Here is a 6,312-nt window from a genome sequence, read left to right as displayed (position 1 = left end):
ACACCCAAAAGGACTCAGTCCCCTGATCCTTTTATCTACACTCTCTTTACTGATCACGCCCAATCTAATGGCTTTAAATACCAGCTATATGGCAAACACTATCAAATTTATATATTTAAACTCAACCTATATTTATACAACAATTTATATCTCTAAACCTCTCTCCTAAACTCAACTTATATAGGCACTTGGCTACTCTATATCTCCAATTGGATGTCCGAACTGAATTACTAATCTCTGTCCCCAAATTCACATTTGCAGATATCCCCATCTCTATTGGTGATAACTTTATCCTTCTAGTTGCTCAATTCAATTCAAATGTCCTTGAATCATCCTTGACTCCTATACTTCTTTTAAACTCCACATTCAACACAAAAGCAAATCCTGTTGCCTCTGCTTTCAAAATACCTATATTTAGGATCTAACCCTTCTCACAACCACTTCAACTTCAAGCCACCGTCCTTTCTTGCCTGAGTTACTGAAATAGCTACCTGGTCTCCCTACTTCTACACTGATCTCCCTAAAATCTATTCTCATTACAGCAACCAGAGTGATCCTTTTAAAACTCGAGTATTACTTCCCTCCTCAAAATCCTTTTACTAGCTCCCAGAGGAGAAAGTTAACAGCAGGTCCAAACTCTTTTTCCATAGGAATAAAATCTCAGGTTGTCTTCTACTAAAGTGGTTTCCTTGAAAAAATACTATGTTAAGAAAAATATGGAAGATCACCTGTGTCCAACATTGTTATAAAAACAACCATTGATTGGGAAACCATCTGGACTGGGAAAACTATGAGTGGACTCCCAGACCCTGAAGGTATAAATAGCCAGGACTATATGAAAACATGTTCAGAAACATAGGCCTCTGCTTCTCTGTGGTATGTCTCTCTTAAATCAGAGTATGACTGTAACTGGGAGCTATACTCTTGGGCTTTATAAGACATAGTTCCTGCTGGATTTGAGGCTTTCCTAGCTGGGGTAAACCACACCCACCCACATGGCCTCATCCTTTAAACCATTGGCCTAGGAAGTGGCCCAAGACTTTTGTAAGGACTGCCAATACAGGTATCTTTGAAGCCATCATGCTGACATGCTGTGTTTACTGTTTTGTATCCTTCCACAAAGCTAAGTAAACCTGGGGCCAGATTTCAGCCTCCTGTGTCCTTCGAGGGCAAATGTCAGAGAACTCAAGACTTAAATCCCATTTCACTCAGAGTCAAAACCAGTCTTTACAATGGCTTACAAGGCTCCATACTACCCCTTCTCTCTGACCCCATCTCCTACTAATCTTCCTTCTACTACTCTAGTCACACTGGCATTCTGGCTTCCTTGTTCTTTGAACATATGTGACTCCTGCCCTAGGGTCTTTACATTGGCTCTTCCCTCTAGCTGGAAGCTCCTCCCTCAATACCCATTTGACTAACTACCTCTCTTTTTCATGTCTTTGTCTACCACCTTCCCTAACTATCCTATTTAAAATTGCAAGCACCAATGGCTTCCACTCCCAATCCCTCTAATTCTGCTTTTACCTTTCTTTTGTCGTACTTATCACTTTCTAACACTGAATATAATTTGCTTATTAGGTCTATTATTAATTGACTTTCTCCCACTTTGGGTAAGCTCTTCAAGAGTAAGAATGTTTGTTTTCTTTACTGATGTCCCAAATGTCTTGAACAGTGCTTGATACAAAGAAAGTGCTAAAAATATTTGCTAAATGAATAAATATACACAAATAAAATACCAGACTAAACAAATTTAAAAAACCTTCCCCTTTTTTGGCCAGAAGTTCCCCTATAATTATATATTTCTAGGAGTACCAGACAGCAGTAATATAATTCAGGATAGTTTTATGGTACATTCCTTCACTAAGACATTTTAGGGAGAATATAAAGTAACACAAGAATAGAGTGCTGCAGCATAACACATGGGTGGAGAGCAAATTAAGCCAATCAAAATTGTTCTCTGGCTTACCAGCAGGCAGAATAATTCCCCTGGGAAATAAATGAAAACCTCTGTTCATAACATCTTAATTATTCAGTACTCATATTTTATATAGAAAAAAAATAAAAAATATTTGCAGATCTGACAGGAAAAAGATTTTTTAAAATTCTACTTGAATTACTCAAAAGAATAGATAAAAACTATCTAAAAATTTTAAATAAAATAGTCTAGCAGGTAATATTTTATTAATTCAAATATTATTTTATTTGGAGAAGAAGTGAGGATAAAAGCTTTCTGAGTATTTATCATGCCCAACCGTCCCCCAATACCAGGAGCTATGGAGCTGAAACATATTAAACAAATCCTCCACGATCATACTTTCCTGGAGACTCAGTTGTTGCCTAATACTAGATCCTGATATACAATAGTATGCAAATCTTTATCTATGAAACATCTTCAAACAAAAACATTTAAACTTTAGTCACATTCCTGCTAACATTAAAATACTAAACCAAGAAAGATGTTTATAGAAATAAGTGTTTTTTTCTACAAAATGCAACATTATACCTAAAAGAAATTCTTATCAAGAAGTTACAACATAAAATGGAGAAGACTGTTGATCAAAAAAGGCAGACATATGAAAGTACAGTGAGGACCACTGTCAGGTAATTTCCCATTGCCTATGCGACACCCTCACCAAAAAGAAGTTAATACACTTGATGTATTTCATATTTCTCACTTAGATTAAAAAGAATAAAATAATTTTAAACTATTATAAGTAATAATAATTACTACATAATCAACATTCTATCATTCTATATTTTAGGGTCCATTTTTTTTTTTAGAATTAGGAAATAACATTAGTAAGCAGCAATCTCAGCCATCTTAGGATTTCTCAAGGCTTAATTTTATGTCCTCTTTTCTCACATTATACTTTCTCCTTGTGTCTCATCTCATTGTTTCATATACCACCTATATTCAGATATTCACACATTTCTAACTCAAGCTTAGACTTCTCTTGAGCTCCAGACCAATTGTCTACTTGACATCTCTCTTGGATATCTCAAAGGCTTTTCAAACAACATATCTCAAACTATACTTAGGATCTACCCACTCACAAATCGTCAAACCTAGTACTCTTGGCCAGGCGTGGTGGCACCTGCCTGTAATCTTAGCACTCTGGGAGGCCAAGGTGGGAGGACTGCTTGATGTCAGGAGTTGGAGACCAGCCTGAGCAAGAACAAGACCCCGTCTCTACCAAAAATAGAAAAAAATTAGCTTGGCATGGTGGCGCAAGCCTGTAGTCCCAGCTACTCGGGAGGCTGAGGCAGGAGGATCGCTTGAGCTCAGGAGTTTGAGGTTGTGATGAGCTGTGATGATGCCACTGTACTCTACCTAGGGCAACAAAATGAGACTTTGTCTCCAAAAAAAAAAACCACCACCACCAACAAAAAAAAGCCTAATACTCTTCCAAAATACCTATGTTGCTCAATAATCTCCCTTTCCCTCATCACTAATATATTATTTCCATGTCCTATTGGCCTTACCTTGTAAACGTCTCTCAATTCTGTTCCCTTCTCTCTTTCCCTACCACAATTACCCTAAGTCCAAGGTACCATTGGCTCTCATATGGATTACTATTAATACAACCTCCATCTACTAGCCAGTCCTTTCCTCCAACCTATTCTCCACACTGTAGAAAGAATGATCTTTTCAAAAGGCAAAACTGATCATGTCACTTTCCTATTTAAAAACTTCAACGGTTCTCTATTGTTCTTAGTATGAAGTCAAAATTACTTAACCTGGCCTACAAGGCCATGCATGGTCTGGTAACATATGTTTCCACAGCTTCATCTTGAATCATGCTCTCCTTGCTCTAGGAACATTTACTCAGTCCCTTCTTTGTACCATGCTCTCTCTTGCCACTGGGCTTCTGACTGTGCTTTTCTCTAAAACTAGAATACATTTCTCTCCCAATTCTCCCAGTTGATACCTATATATCCTTTAGATCTTACCTCACTTATTGCTTCCTCGAAATAGCTTTCCCAACCTCTCTGACTAGGTCAAATGCTGCTATAATATGCCTGCTCTCCTAGCACCATGACCTTTACTCTGTAGCACTTAATTCATTTGTGATTTTTCATTTATCTGTATGATGCTCAAGTTAATCATTTTATTTTGTTTTGTTTTGCCTTAATTAGACCATAAGCTCTATGAGTACAGGGGCCATATCTGCTTCTGCCTGTACAAAGTAGGCGCATGACATTTTTTAAAATACATTTTTATAATAGATGTTCTATGATGTTTAATAGCAAAATATTAAATAAAATACCATTAATATTCTGTGCTTTCATCAACAAATTATTTCCTTTTTACCTACCTTGCTTTTTAACTTTATCCTACTTTTTTTCTGAAAAGATAATAAAAAGAAATAGGAAACAAATGTACAAAAATTGGTCATTGTGAATAAAAAGTCACTGTGTGCACTGCTTGAAGTAATAAATTGAACCAAGTAGTGACTTTGGACAAGCAAGCAAACTATTCCTACGTGCTCACTTAGAGCAGGTTTGGATCTATATACAGAAGGAAGCCAACATCCTTGGCAAGGTTTATTCAGATTTAATTGTTTCAAAGCAGAAGCTGTGTTAAGGAAAATAAAACACTTCCAGGAATTTTACCGGCTTAATTCACATGCATTCTTCTAGTGAGGTAGAATAAAATTAATCATCTTGCGTGAGGGGGAGAGAGGGTGTATGTGTGTATATATATAATGTTATTGAAAACAGGTCCATCATTCTTAAAAGGGAATAGCCCTAGTTTTACCATTATGATGAAAATCAGTGACAGCAGCAATATTTATGCTATCCAAACAGTGGTATGACTATTCAAGTTCAGTGAGTTTTTGCTTACTGCTAAGACATACAAACTTTAATTTGATTCTTATACAGACTTGGGTAAACTGAATCTTACAAAACACAGAAAATGTTTTCTGATTACTACTTAAACAATAGGTTATAGATAAATAATATAAAATTTCATTTCCTTAAGACTAAGTTATATATAACAATTTTTCAGAAATTGTTTAAATGAATACAGGGAAAATGCTTCACAGAGATTCTTTTCAAACCAACATTTTTTTACCTACTCAAATAACAATATAAACAAATTTCACATTGGTAAAATCCACACAACACAATATGGAACTATATATAGTAAAGTATAAATTATTTTCTAAATTAAAATGTTAAGTTTTAGATAAGAGAGCAAAAATACAGGAAACAGGAAAATATTAACAAGAAGGAGTTAATTCTCTACAACCTAGAGTTTAGATATATTATTTGTAGTTTATCTACCTAATTTTAAACCTTAATGCATCATGGATTGAATACTGTTAAAAGTAAAACTGATTAAAATCAAGTTACTTGAAATTAACTGATTTTCAAGTAACTTGATTTCAATCAGGGTTTTACTTGATTTATAATCAAAAATTATAAAATATAAAAATTATTTTTATAGCTGAAGGAGAACTAAAATTGAATATTGTAAAATAACTCTTCTCTAATTATTTAATAATTGAAATAATTAAGAACATATTAATCAAAAGATAAATACAATTAGTACTTTATACCACAGAAAAGACTAAATTTTATAATAATATCCTTTTACTCTATAGCAAATAGTAGATGGACAGGTGGGAAATGGTGAGGTTAAATACAAGGTTGAAGACACAGATAGAAATAAAGGAAATGTCTTTAAAAGACCATAAATAGATAATCATTCCCCACCACTCCCTGCCCCCAGACAAAAAGGCAAGGTGAGTAAAAACTGTAGAAGGTCATTTAAGATATTTATTATATAGCATAGTACTTATATAAAATGATTTTCAGAAAATAAAATGTCATACTTTAAAAAAATCTGTCATTACTAAAGAGATTTCACTATCATTACAAGGAACTGATTTATGGAATGAGTCACCAGGGACCCCTTCAAATCTAAATTTAAATTATGTTTCTGTAATAGAGATAAAGTAAGATATAATTACAAAATTTCATAGGTTCTTAAAAGGAAAACTAATCTTATAATGAAACAGAATAGTTAACTTTTAAAATGCAGAGGAGTATAAAATGTATTAAGTTTCAAAATGCATAAGACAAGTTCATATTCTTACATCAAAAAAGCACTCATCAGTAAAAGTTGTTTTTCTGTTTTAACAATCATCAATAACTTCAGAGTCTGAGAATAAATAATTTTTAACTTCCATGTATTTAAGTAATATTAAATGAGAGATATGCTTCCTTATCACCAAGTTCAGGAACATTTATCTTTTTTTTTTTTTTTTGAGACAGAGTCTCACTGTGTTGCCTCGGCTAGAG

The 6,312-nt window shown here is 34.2% G+C and overlaps 1 protein-coding gene across 2 annotated transcripts in view; it reads right to left on the bottom strand.

The window, feature by feature from the left end:
* The window catches only part of TRPC1 (transient receptor potential cation channel, subfamily C, member 1), a 77,794-nt gene that overhangs the window by 27,955 nt on the left and 43,527 nt on the right, over positions 1–6,312 (bottom strand). The gene's annotated exons all lie outside the window — the stretch shown is intronic.

This window comes from Propithecus coquereli, unplaced genomic scaffold, assembly GCF_000956105.1.
Source record: "Propithecus coquereli isolate 6110/MARCELLA unplaced genomic scaffold, Pcoq_1.0 Scaffold268, whole genome shotgun sequence".
Classification (NCBI taxonomy): domain Eukaryota; kingdom Metazoa; phylum Chordata; class Mammalia; order Primates; family Indriidae; genus Propithecus; species Propithecus coquereli.
Note: the sequence above shows the minus strand (reverse complement) of the source record. Positions and strands in the feature narration are given on the sequence as shown.